We start from the raw sequence: 14,037 nt of genomic DNA on the forward strand, positions 1-14,037 counted from the left end.
TGCAGGGTGCAAGAATGGCGAGAAATAGCGAAACGCCGAGAAATAGAAAGATATACGATTCTTTTTCCTACACGTCTCACATCTGGGTCTTAGTGTTTGGAGAGGGTCTAAGAAGGAAGCATTTTTCTTCTTGTGTTGGTCTACAATACGAATGACTCATACACTAGGCACACTCGACGGAACTTTTTCTATTCAATCATATTCACACATCTAAATAACAAAATATTAACGTTAGGCAACCCAAACTACATAATAGTGAATTATTGAAGTGGGAGGAGTAAAAATGTACTTTTACTCTAGTTTTCTTATTGATACAAGCTTTCTTGAGTTCTTGACCAATCTACTTCGTATGTTTGAGAAAATGTATAAATGCACGAGCGTTCCCTTGAGTTGCTCTCGCGTGTGTTTACTTTACAAATGCAATTTCAAATCGTCTCCACGTCCGGCAATCCTGCGAGACGCAATGCAGTCCGTTGGAATTTGATTCGAAATGCTAGTTTAATACAGAGTGTTATAAAATAATTTTAAAAGTTTAAAGAAAATATTTTATGGAATAAATTTCTGTATTTTTATTATGTTTAAATAATTCTGCTAAAATTTTATTTTTTAATGGAAAAATGTGTGAAATATTTGAAAAAATATGCGCGGATGAAGAAAAATACGTGGCGGATTGTGATTCTTGCGAATTTAAACTCTCGCCACGGCGCCAGACAGGATAACTTCCCAATCCAATATTTTCCTCAACGCAGCACACACACTGCACCCAGCCAGACATCATCCCCCCCACCACCGCATCAAAGCCATACTTTCCTTTACATTTACAACCACTTTCTATCTTTACACATTTTTGTTTACTTATTTCGATAATATTAATTTTTTAAATATTTTATTTCGTTTCGGGTTGATATAAGCGCGTCACGTCGCCGCAGGTAGATGTAAAGTAACGTCAGGTTTAATTTTATATGATTCGTAGCCATGGGGTTTCGAAAATTGCGAAAATTCCCAAAACGTGACTGTTTCGGTTGTTTCGACGTTGTGTGAACGCGCACACGATGGGGATGCCTAGCGTCGGCGTCGGTGATCGATCGACCCGGGACGGTCGTGGCGCGCGCCTGCAAACCCCTTCCCTGAGTGCGAGTGCGAGTCCATCCCCCCTTGCACTCCTGCACTACCCTCAGTCGAATCGCCGACCCGCCAAACACCCTCCAACCACACACATACACCCAACACACACACATATACATAAAAATAGAAAGAGGAGAAGGATAAGAGATGAACAAATGCCTAACGAAAACAGAACGAGGAAAAGACCAGCAGGAAAGCTATTCAAATGTAAAATACTCTATGTGTGCGACAGAGATGCATATAGGAGGAATATACAGTATGTTCACAACTGGTAGATGTAAATGTTTCGCGACGCTCTGAATGAAAACACGCTCACACAAAAATGTGTGAATGTGTGTGTGTGTGTGTATTGAAGTGGGGGGAAACACGCCGAGCGTCGCGACGCGCCGGCCGGCAGACGCATCGACGCCGCGACGACGTGCGCACCGTGATCGCGATAGACGCGTCGCGACGCTTTCTCCACGCGTCTACCGGACGCATAACGCCGGAATATCATTAAATATTCGTATCATATCGACGTAATTGTTAACAACAATACGATTAATTATCAATTCATAGAGTCATAAACGGTAATATTAGTGTCTGCTTAATTAAATAAATTAAATATTATTAATTAAGTAATAAAATTTTTAGTTTTGGTATATGTAAAGTGTATGAAAACAAACGAGAAACGTGTTCAGTGTTTCGTGACTAATTGAATATTTAAGTGAATTTTAGTGCATAATTTACAACGTATTACAAAGTAGTTATCAGAAAATAATCATCGTGTTTTGGAATATTTCACACCGTGTCAATATTTACAAAATGGTGAGACAATGTATTAATATTTATAAATTCTCAGGAATTTTAACAACAACTCCACATTGTTTATAAATTCTACGTCAGTGAATTTGTTATTAAAATAGTTATTTATGCACTGCAAAAGTAATGAAAACAACAGTTAAAAATAGATAATTTAAAAATAGCAATAATAAATTTGCTCATTATTCCACTAGTTTTACTACAAAAACGTTGACATTTTATTAAATTTATTAATATACAAATTTTTGCACGCGACTTCGTCCCGGTAGTGTTTAATAAAAATGTAATTCATTTTTACTCTCTTGTTCTAGACATAGTGTGTGTTAATTTTATCAATAAGATCCGCAATTTTATTTTAAAGAAATTAATTATATAAAGAATTGCTAATACTGCACTTCAGCGCGCCATCTCGGATTGAACTATTTAACTATAACTATGATTGAATCTCAATGCCAACTTTTATCTTATAGAAAATGGATGTGTCTTTAGGGTTTTCCTGGCAATTATTCGAAATTTTCTCGCTGTAAAAACCATCCTTGGACTTTAACGAACATTTTAAAAAAAGAATTGGCCAAATTGGTCTATGCGTTGTTGAGTTATGCGCTTACGAACACATTTTGCGATTCATTTTTATATTATAGTGCTATTTAACTTATATTCAAATTTGTTTTTAAATGCCTTATTATATTAATTACTTCATGCTTGTTAGTAACTTTTGCTCTGCGTACTTAAAGTCCGTAATTTAATATTGCGTTTAAAATCAACTTGACTTGCAATTTGCTGCTTGGCTGCACAACAATACATAAATCCCGAGCGTTNAATTTGCTGCTTGGCTGCACAACAATACATAAATCCCGAGCGTTTTATAAAGTTTTTTCTCACTATCCTAATATTATGTGCATAGTACTTACTTACTCACTCGTATCCATACATACATTACATTCAGTTACATTTAACAACAGTAGCACAAGTTTTTGCATTTATTTCTAGCGATAGATACGATACGCTGCGGTTTTCTCAAGTTTCCTTTCAATTTATTCCTATTCAATAAATCTACGTCTGTTTCAGTTTTCATTCATGCAATTTTACAATGCTGTAACATCTGCGTGTTAACGATAAGAATACAATGTCAATTGATAAAAGCGATAAATGTTAGTATTGGCAGTTTACAAATTGATTTGATTATCAATACAATTTTGTTAAGTTGAATTTGAGACGTTTATCGGTATTCAATAAATTTAACTTTTTAGGACTTAAAAAAGGGAAAAGTTTAAGAAAAAAAAAGTTGTGATAAAGTTAAGTAAAGGATAAAAAATAAATTGGAGGTATTATTATTGATTTACGATTATAGATTTAAAAAAAGTTTTATAATGTGTTTGAAGTATTTTGGACACATTATATTCTAAATAAGTTTTAAAAAATTTTGCCTCTCCATAGAATTCACATAACTCACGTTTCATCTTTCCTAAGCTCCAAATGCCAAAGTAATATTATTCAAATCGGTTTCTATATGTGATAAATTTTGGATTACCTATGATCTATATGATCCAGGATTATCTAAAAAATATTGCTATATCCTCAACATTTCTTTATAATTTTTAAAATATTTATTATTTAAATTTACAAAAAAAAAGTTTTGTCACAATCAAAAAAAAATGCTCAAATTCATAAAAAAAATTGCGATATTATTTCTTTGTTGCTACTTTGAACTAAAATATAAAACATGAAATATGTCAGAATATAGCACATATACTTTTTATGAATCGTATAAAAATTTATGATTTTTGATGACTCATTTAGCAAAGTCCGCATGCGATAAGTTATTCTATGTTCATCAAAAACCTAGATTCATTTAAATTCTCCTGCAAAGTATCCCCGGCGCTACAGGCAAGGATGATACAGTAATATAGCTAGCTATAATATAGCAATGTATATATGTTGCAATAGTCAAGCCAGTATGGCGTACAGCCGCAAAGATGAAAGCAGCGTGCATAATTGAATTACTGTTGCAGTCAGCTCAAAATTGATTTCGTTTTACTCGCCTTTTTGTATCAATTTCTTGAATCGTAACTTATTATTAAAATATAATCTTATTAAAATTATGTGTATGTAAAATTATTCAATACTTCCAGTATGACAAGACTTTTTGGAGAAATCTATAATGTAAAAATTAATCGCAAAATATGTTGGAAAGCGCATAACTCAACAACGGCTAGACTAATTTGGCCAATTCTTTTTTTTAATGTTCGTTAAAGTCCAAGGATGGTTTTTACGGCGAAAAAAATTCGTATTATTGTCGGGAAAACTTTAAAAACAGCGTTTTTCTATAAGATAAAAGTTGGCATTCAGATTCAATCATAGTTATAGTTAAATAGTTGAATCCGAGATGTCGCGCTAAAGTGCATTATTAACAATTCTTTATATAAATAATTTCTTTAAAATAAAATTGCCAATCTTATTGATTGAATTGATATACTATATCTAGAACAAGAGAGTAAAAACGAATTACATTTTTATTTAACACTACCGGAACGAAGTCGCGGACAAAAGCTACGAGTAGTTTGATATAAATTATAAATTTAATATGATCCATGCTGCGTGTCCGAAATAATAATTTTACACACTTAATATTCAATATTTCTGGAAGATATCCACAAGATAAACATTTTTTTTTTATCAATTTACCCGAATTTTACCCGAAAACACAAATTCTGGTAACAATGACGCACGCAACCAAATCACGTGGCAAGAAACAATAACTTTATAAGAACCTAGTCTATTGTACTTCCAAAATATTGTGGGTGGTAGGAAGTGATCGTGCTGGTCGCGTGTGGCGTAACATAACACATATAAATTACCAATTATGATTCACCCCATAATACCACACATCCACCCTCGAATCAACTTACCCTCATGCCCTAATATTTTAACTTTCCAAAATTTGTATTGTTTGTATACCCACGTACTTTCGAGAGTTCCAAAGAATATTGTTTCGTATTTTAATTTCGTGTATTTTTACATATTTCACGAATTCTCTTTCGACTTGAGAATTTTATTTAAACTCTTAAAAAGTCTTACATTTTTACATGGAATATCTTTAGGGAAATTCTCGTCTCTTTAAAACCGTATAATCTTTACGATCCGCTTTCGTCCAGCACTTCTAAACTCCTCAGCATTTTTTAAAAACTTTTCCAAACTCGTGCTACGGAAAGAGCGCTTAATTTTAATTTTCTTTTTCTTCTTCAGGCGCTCAAAGACAACTTTTCCAGTGTTTTTATGCTCGACCACAAGGCTTAAATCAGAATATTTAAATTTTTAGATATTGAAGGACAAAAATACATTTCTGCTCCAAACCATGACTAAGCAAAATAATCCTGTAATAATTTTGAAACACCCTTTGTCTTGAATCCTTTTGGTCAAACCCAAATACCTTCAACCCTTCTGAAGTCCTTAAGATGTGCTTATACATACTGCATAGCCATATCTTTAGTTTGTCCAGTTCGAAGGCTACTTAATCCTTTCACGCTTCGAAACATCAATGCTTCCGTTTCCTCATCATTCACCCTTTTCCAAATTACCCTAAATTATCCTACGTCACGCTTAGTTTGACCAAGCTGGACCAAAATGGCCTAATCCTTCCTCTTAATAATATTAATCGCCCACGAATGAATATCTATCAAGTTAATTTTTTTTCTTCAACTTTTTCTAATGTAAATGTATGCAAAGTAATTTGTGTAGTAAATTCCTCTTTAGAGATTTACTAAAGCGATACGTTTAGCTCGGTGCGCGGTGTTCATTGTGCGTTCCAAACGTCTGCGCCTCGGGAATATACGAGAATAATTAATTCGTTCGCAGTTCATAATTCACTCGTGTATAAATAAACCTGTCGGTTGGCGTTGTGTGCATCGCGCATCGCCATAATGCATCCTCTATTCATCTATCTTTTTCTGCGTCTCTATACAGACTATAACACGTTGAGCGTTTTGCTTTGTTGCGCTTCGTTTCGCTTGTGAGGCGCTTCGTCTTCGGAAAGCTGCTCTATATCTAAAATTCGGTTTTCTTTGGGCTTTCTTGTGTGTCGCATTTCGTGACTGGCGGCTATTGCACGCCGCTGCGCGCCTTTTACGAACGTTCAACTCATCACGCAGTGAGAAAGAAAAACGAAATTCATTAGAACAACGAGTTCGAAAATGGAAAGCTTTTGTTGGAAAGTGAACGATATATACTGCGTATATACCTTGATATTGAATTGAAAACACTGTATTTTGATAACAAAGGAGCTTTTGTTCCGATTAAGCTTTATTATTATTGATATTATCTACTTAAAACTGTTGTATCATCGTTTTTATTATAACAAGCTTAAAACGCGTTTAATTCTATAAATTTTGAAAAAGCTTGAGGATATCTATAATATAAAAATGAATCGCAAAATCTGTTTGTAAGCGCATAACTCAACAACGCCTAAACCAATTTGGCCAATTCTTTTTTTAATGTTTGTTAAAGTCCAAGGATGGTTTTACAACGAGAAAAATTCGAATAATTGCCGGGAAAACCCTAAAGACAGCCCTTTTCTATAGGATAAAAGTTGGCATTGAAATTCAATCATAGTTATAGTTAAATAGTTGAATCCGAGATGGCGCGCTGAAATGCACTATTAGCAATTCTTTATATAATTAATTTCTTTAAAATACAATTGCGAATCTTATTGATAGAATTGACACATACTATGTCTAGAACAAAAGAGTAAAAACGAATTACATTTTTATTATACACTACCGGGACGAAGTCGCAGGCAAAAGCTAGTTCTACTATAAATATCGTTATTGGTACTCTGCACCAATGTGTGCGATTTATTTATAACCACAAAAAGAAAACAAAACTTAATGACGACGAAATTAACGAATTACCGCAACTAAAATAGCACCGGACATAAATTTAATAAAAGTAAAAGTGTGAATAGTTCGATGCGTTTATTTTTTGCTTGTAATTTTATCGCTACAATGTTTTTACATGTGGTTTTTCACAGAATTACAAGTTGAATAACAAGTTACAAGTTGGAAAGTTTTCGTGTTTTCTTCGTGCGCCTCGGACGTGCTTTGCTTGTCGTGCTTTTAGTTGTTACTTGTGTTCTCGGAAAAGCTTAAGACGCGCGATTTTCAAGACTTACTGAGGTTTTAAGGTGCGAGCCTTGTTAGGATATTTCAAAGTAAAGTTTTCGCAACTTATCAAAACTTTATTTGCAGTCAAAAAATATTTAAATAAAATATTGCTATCATTACTGTTGAATAAGTTAAGTTCGGTATTTATATGGTAACTCAAAGCATTCAATTTTAATTTGTTCATTGTTAATGTAAAAATAACATTTTAATTGTGTGTAATTTTGCAGGAATTTACTAATTAAAACTTTAAAACATGAGTTATGATACATTATAATACAAAACTAACAAAATTCCGTAGGATATTGTAAAACCCAGGAATTTAACGCTGCGCACAAAAATTCTTTGCATTTTGCTGAAATTCCGTTTACGCACGGTTTAATTAACATTTTTCCTGTGAACTATTAACAATAATTTATTTAATTCTAAGGAAGTTATGTTTGTAACTTCTTAGACTAAAACCTATTTTTTCTTTGTTACAGGTATGTTGAACTGCAATTTACATTAATTAAAATTAAACCGGTGAGTTCAAACAAAGTTTAAACACAAACATCAAACAGTATTTTTTCGTTGGGAGGAAATGTCTTCAAAGCCACATCACAAAGCAACTCAATCTTTGAGTACACATTTTCTTTTTTTTTTTGTATTCGCGTTGCAAGAAGTCAAAGAGTAGCAGAGAGCAAATATAAATACAAACATGTACAAAAGTACAAAGTTTCACAAAGTATCCTTAAAAGGAATATTTTTAACATATTTTTATCTGATAATTAATTTTTTTAAATTGAAATTTTTATTTGATGAAATTATTTTTATCTTTTTTGAGTATTTACGATTTAATTTGCTTAGTAAAAGGCGCGGTATGCAATGAAATTTCATAAAAACAAATTTAAACGAAGCGAACGAAATTAAACGGATTTTTATGACGACGGATAGAAGTAAAACCAAAATGGCTGCACCTTACGCCATCCGGCGATATGCGTTATTCTTTCCGTGGTTCTAAGAAAAAGATATACTGAAACGCGCTGTAATAACTCTTATGTTGCAATAAACCTTAAACTGATTTTACGCGCATTTTAATAGCGTCATTTCGGAATTTCAAGTTTAAGTTTCTAAAATACAGTGTGTTCCAAGCTACAAATATTTTGTAAATGATTTATTCCTAAATTACTTTTCGCGGAACATACTGTACGGGTTTTTCTTGAATAACCCGAGCCGGTACATTATGCAAGCAATATGCAAGCAATATGCGAGGGAAAATGGCGTTTGGGTTGAACCCTGATGTTATCATCATCATCATCGTTCTCATCCTTACACCTTACACTTCTGTGTGTATATACAGCCCTAAACAATGTGAAATATTTTCATCTTGTTTATTAAAATGAAGACAAACTTTTGAGGTTGCTTTTGAGGTTAGTGTGTTGTGTTGCCTATATTAAAGTCATATTTTCAAATGGTATATTAGCCGTTAATGCTATTAACGTTGTAAGAAGATTTTCGTTAATTTGCGCATGCACGCAGCACACGTCTTCTCTAATTACTGATTACACTCGGGGTGCTCCTCTAATTCCCTATTCTATTAAGTCCGTACGTCTGGGTAGTTTCAGTCGTTTGCCTCAGACGAGTAATCATTTAATTTTCCACATCATCTAATTACGTTTACATGCATGCCACAAGGTGACACTGCGTCCAACCCAACCTCGAAACATAACCTAACTTGTACCGACATAACCTAATTTCAGTAAAGCCGCGCTACAAAGCGCTGTGCTTTGCGAATTGAAAATCGTTTGAAGAAAACTTTACAAACAGCTCGCGTGTGTATACCTACACGAGATGTCGGCTACAAGATTCTGCACGTGCGTATTTGCACGTGTGTAAACTTTGAGTGAACTTGGCTGCACTGTGGGTAAATGTGCGTGTACGCTGGTGGAATTCGTGTATGCTTGGTTGCGTTCGAATGTTTCGGAGTTTAGACTTTGAGAGTTTGTGTATTCGGTAGATTTTGGAGGGTTGAAGCGTGGAATGTATACGAGTGTGCGATGTGTGTGTTGAACGTGCAAAGCACAAGATGAGATTTTCTTGTTTGGCTTATCAGCATAGCGGTAAAACCGAAATATGTGGAAAAACAAGTTTTAAGATTAAAATGAGTTCAAAGTTAAAGTGGTTCAAAATTGGAAATTTACAAATTAAATAACTATAGTAAAAGATATAAGAGAAGGATTTTGGAGTGATAAAAGTGGCAACAGCGCTAATGTCGCCACATCCGCTTTGCCATCTGATTTATTGTTTAATTAAGTGGCTTGCGCTCGTAATTGAATTTTCTTCGTGGCATTAGCATCCCCATCATCATAACCACAGCTAAGAACAGTCGTGAAGCACCTTTCGGAGAAAACCCCAGCCTGAGTAAACGAATAAAACTTTCAGAGGACACCGTCACATTATACCTCTACTTATGTTACTTATTATGGGCTGTAATGGAACTGCTCAGACTTGAAATTCATATAATACCTAAGATCATGATCATAATCATAATCATACTTTTAAGGGGTTGATCATTATTATAATTCTTATCATTATACTTAAGATGATAAAATTTTATCATCGAAACACTTTCAGTTGCTTTCAGATGCTTTTTACGGCTTTTAGGGAGAAAATTTTATTTACCGACAAACTTTTGCCGGCGACTTCGTCCCGCTTGTGTTTAATAAAAATGTAATTAGTTTTTACTTTCTTGTTCTAAACATAGTATGTGTCAATTCTATCAATAAGATTCGCAATTTTATTTTAAAGAAATTAATTATATAAAGAATTGCTAATAATGCACTTGAGCGCGCCATCTCGGAAACAACTATTTAACTATAACTATGATTGAATCGCAATGCCAACTGTGTCCTATAGAAAAGGCCTGTCTTTGGGGTTTTTCGGCAGTTATTCGAATTTTTCTCGCCGTAAAGACCATCCTGGGGCTTTAACGAACATTTTAATAAAATAATTGGCCAAATTGGTTTAGGCGTTGTTGAGTTATGCGCTTACTAACAGAATTTACGATTCATTTTAATATTATAGATTTAAAAATAGGGCGTCAAAGTTTATTTAACCTAAAAATGTACATAAAAGATATATTTGGAGTTTAATTTTGTTAATTTCTTCACGAACTTTCTTAATCAGTGACAAAGTTTATATTTTCTTCGCGTTTTAACGTGTATCTGGCACACGCAGTTGCATTTTACTGCACTTCCGACTGCTACCGGATTTAACGAGTCTAACTAGTGTAACGAACTAACGTCCATCCAATTATAGTCTAACAGTAACTTTTCTTCAACTTCAACTTTAATTGAAAGCCTATTTTGGTTTATTTTATTTTCATTTCGTCAAAGTTTTCTTTCACATTTCTTCCAATTTGTATTTTAATTTATTTATCTTATAAATCTTGTAATTCGTCCGAAGAAAATAAACGTGTACGAAAATGAAGATTGCAGATAGTTTAAGATAGGGGTATAAATTTAACTCAGTGTAACACCGTAACTCCATCGTAATTCTCCCGCAATTATAATGCAATTAGCGAAACACGTCGCAGTCGTACCGCAAACCGCCTTGTTCCGCCATATTGCTTCATCAGACATTCAGAATATCAGAATAATCTTGTTCCGCACTTCCGGCGGATTAATAATCTCATATATTCCTTTTCTTATTGCTCTATTATTCATTTTGGATCTGCTGCTGGCACTTTAAGATGGCGTCCTTGGTTTCGACAGCGCCCTCTCACACAGTTGTATGAAATTTTAATCAAAGCTATTATTTTATTAAGAACTATGTCTTTGTACGCCTTTCTCATCAAAGTTTCATTAACTTTGTGACATCTATACCCTATGGAGCAACTCAATTTTCTCACACTCAATATTATATTACATAATACTAAATAACACAAGTGTGTACTTTATAAATCGATTGTTCTACTTTGCTTTTACTATTTTCTGCTGCGTGTGGTTGTGTGCCTTTGTCTTTGTAATAGATATGTATATATGAGTACTGATTGGCTTTGTTTGCTTTGTGCTCGCCGTCCTACTCGAGTCTCGAGTTTATGCAATAAGTGAATTATTAAGAAGCTATAGCGAACGAAAGCTCATTATAACAAGGAAAGTCTGAGCGTAGACTTTTCCTTTCGGCGGCGTTATCTTTTATTTAGGGCTCGTCCTTAATAGGGTCACTACGGAATATAGAATATGGAATTATCTCTTACTTTGTGTGCTTGTGTTCTTTATTGAGCTTTTCTTGGTTTCACACTTATCGTAAAATATACAAAAATGCGTCATAAAGAGTAAAATTTTGCGAGGTTATCAAAATTTTATACCAGATTGTTTTCTTTAATTTAAAATTATGTTTATTTTTATTTTGCGTGTTTTGTGTTTATTTTTGTTTAACTTATTTAAGATATTCATGGATTTAATTATCTCGCTTCTGGCGGGATAACTGCTTTGCACTGTTAAGTATTTTAAGCTGTTGAGAAGGGCGTTTTTCAAGGACACCCCAGTCTAGTCTATTAATTTTCACGAATTTGTTTTCCATCCCATTCGCATTCTGTTTCACACGAGACTCTCGCTCCTTATACTCATCTTATTTCAATTTAAGTCTCATTTGCATTGTTTGCAAATAAATTTTCCGGTTTATACCGAAATTTGCGTAATTCTCATTTTCAATTCTCATAATAGCTCTGAGAATATAAAGCCAATACAATTCTGCTTAAACATAGGCGACTTTTAAGTGTAAGTGTAATGTTGGTTGCCTATAATTTAATGAATCACGATTCGAAGTTCAACTACTTAAAACTTCCTACCAGAGTTTATGAGATGAATTTATTTATGAGCGTGAAAGCTCCCAAGCTCGTTTTATGTAAATTTAGTCGTTCACTCTTTTCCGATATGTAAGCGAAAATTTGCAGCGCGGACGACCAGGAACACAATCAAATGAAAACACAAAAAAAGAAAGTGGAACGAGAATAGTTTTATTTTTATGTCCGGTTGAATCATTTGGTAGAAAGGAGTAGAAAAGGGTGGAGAATACAAATGGCGGAAAGCAATTGCAATCAAAATGGCAGTCGTCGAATGGTAATGTCCTCATACATTTTACAACGTGCCGGCGGAAACTGCACAAATACCATTAAATGAAGACATTTTTACAAAAGTCACCAGCAATAATAACCTAATTATTCAAACTGCAATTACTAGCAAAAGCATCAATCTGATATTTTTCTGTCTGTGATTTTTTTTTATTTGCATTGAAATGGGTGCAGTGTACGCAACCCAATATACCCACAGCCTATACGCTATTCATTCCTAGCCACAAACACGTTTAAGCACGTTGTTTTTCATGTTTCGACTATCGGTTTCCACGTCGCGCGCAACATTCATCTCGGCGCTCATTTAATTTTCATTTCGCTCGTTTATTCTTCTTCATTCTTCTTTGTGCGCAATATTCTTTCTTCATGTTCTATTTGCGCGCGGCAGCGAGCACGTTCGAAACGTTTGAGGTATTTGAAGCATTGAGGCATTGAGGCATTTCGCATTTCACATTTTAGCCGTTTGAGTCATCGGAGAGCTGGTTCGAATCCGGCGAAATTGAATTTGAAAGCCGACATCCGAAACAAAAGCACTGCGCGAATTCTGCAAACAGAAAATGGTTATACATATCAACTCGAAACTCACCACTCTGTGGCAAAAACTATAACTTTTGAAATTAACAAAATTAGTTTGCTGCAGGGCCCACAGATGTCAGCACTTGATACTAAAACTTTAATTTTGCGTTTTATTGCTTTTTAATGATGCGTTTTATGAGTTTTTGATGTCGGCCTAACACGAAGCGTTTTCTTTATTGATCAAACTGTTGATTTGAGGTAAATTTTTGCTTTAATTCCAGAAAATAATGCAAAAACAGTCTAAAGTCTTAGAATATAAGACTGTGTGCTTTATAGTCTTTTGCAGGTTTGCAGTCTTAAAAGTACTTATTAATAGCGTGTGCACGCACGCCCGGTCGTTTCATTTCATAACTTCCAGCAATTCGTTTCACTTGTTTCGCTTATTGTTTATTTCCTTTGCACTGTTGCCTTTTTGCTTCTTTTATTCGCATCGTGCATGTTGGGTTGCATTCATCGTTTTTGTTTTATCTCTGCGTTCATTCATTGTTTATGCGTTCGCCTGCGATCGTAAAAGTTAATTCGATTTCGGATTAATATTTATTTATGGACGCCATTGTGCGAACGAAGCCATTAAACCTAAGTTTAAACCGATTTACAGCGCTTGAATTCACACCATACACATTAAAAACGAGTAAAAATAGAAGCTTTGATGAAACTAGCAGAAACATAACCATGATAAGCGTCTCGAAAAAAGATGACGATGCATAATATCCTATCAAAATGCAGGAAGCAGCTTAATAAACTTGAAAAACGTAAAAAGTTGAGAATAATCATAAAGGGAATGATTATGTAGTGAAATAAAAAAATGTATGGACGATTTATTTTTATATAGGTCATTAATTTAAATAATATTGACCATGAGTATAAAAACTAATATATTACATCCCCAAAGAGCTTAATGTGCGATTTTACAATATCAGTATATCAGGATCTAAGCTTCATCTTCCATGATCTCAATTTCTGCCCTGTTGGCGCCTTGGGTTCTGGACCCGGTGCCTCCTGGGTATTTTAGGCTTTTATCCTTTATATGCCTTGTGGGACACTGTGTCTGCATTCCCAGTCATATCCTCTGGAATGCTTCGCAGGTCTTGGCACGACTTCCATTCGAGTCAATAAAAGTAATTTAGTAGTGTAACAGCATGCCTGATGGCGTCTGAACATTGTAACATCCGAAAACTGAAACTTAACCTGAAAAATAGAATATCAAAAATGCACGGACTTTAAAGGATATAGCAATGCAGGAGATTTAATAAAGGTCCATAAATG

The 14,037-nt window shown here is 34.2% G+C and overlaps 1 protein-coding gene across 1 annotated transcript in view; it reads left to right on the forward strand.

Moving 5' to 3' along the window:
- The first annotated feature begins 1,535 nt into the window (after nt 1-1,535).
- Nucleotides 1,536-14,037, forward strand: part of LOC135796013 (protein tincar-like) — a 52,389-nt gene continuing 39,887 nt past the window's right edge. Inside the window, exon 1 of the mRNA XM_065307872.1 lies at nt 1,536-1,932. The gene's annotated coding sequence lies outside the window, so the exon portion shown is untranslated. The remainder of the gene's footprint in view (nt 1,933-14,037) is intronic.

Source organism: Atheta coriaria, unplaced genomic scaffold, assembly GCF_025399875.1.
Source record: "Atheta coriaria isolate IRGN ID8LTWV9N9 unplaced genomic scaffold, Caltech_Dcor_3.1 hic_scaffold_7_pilon, whole genome shotgun sequence".
In the NCBI taxonomy this organism is placed as follows: domain Eukaryota; kingdom Metazoa; phylum Arthropoda; class Insecta; order Coleoptera; family Staphylinidae; genus Dalotia; species Dalotia coriaria.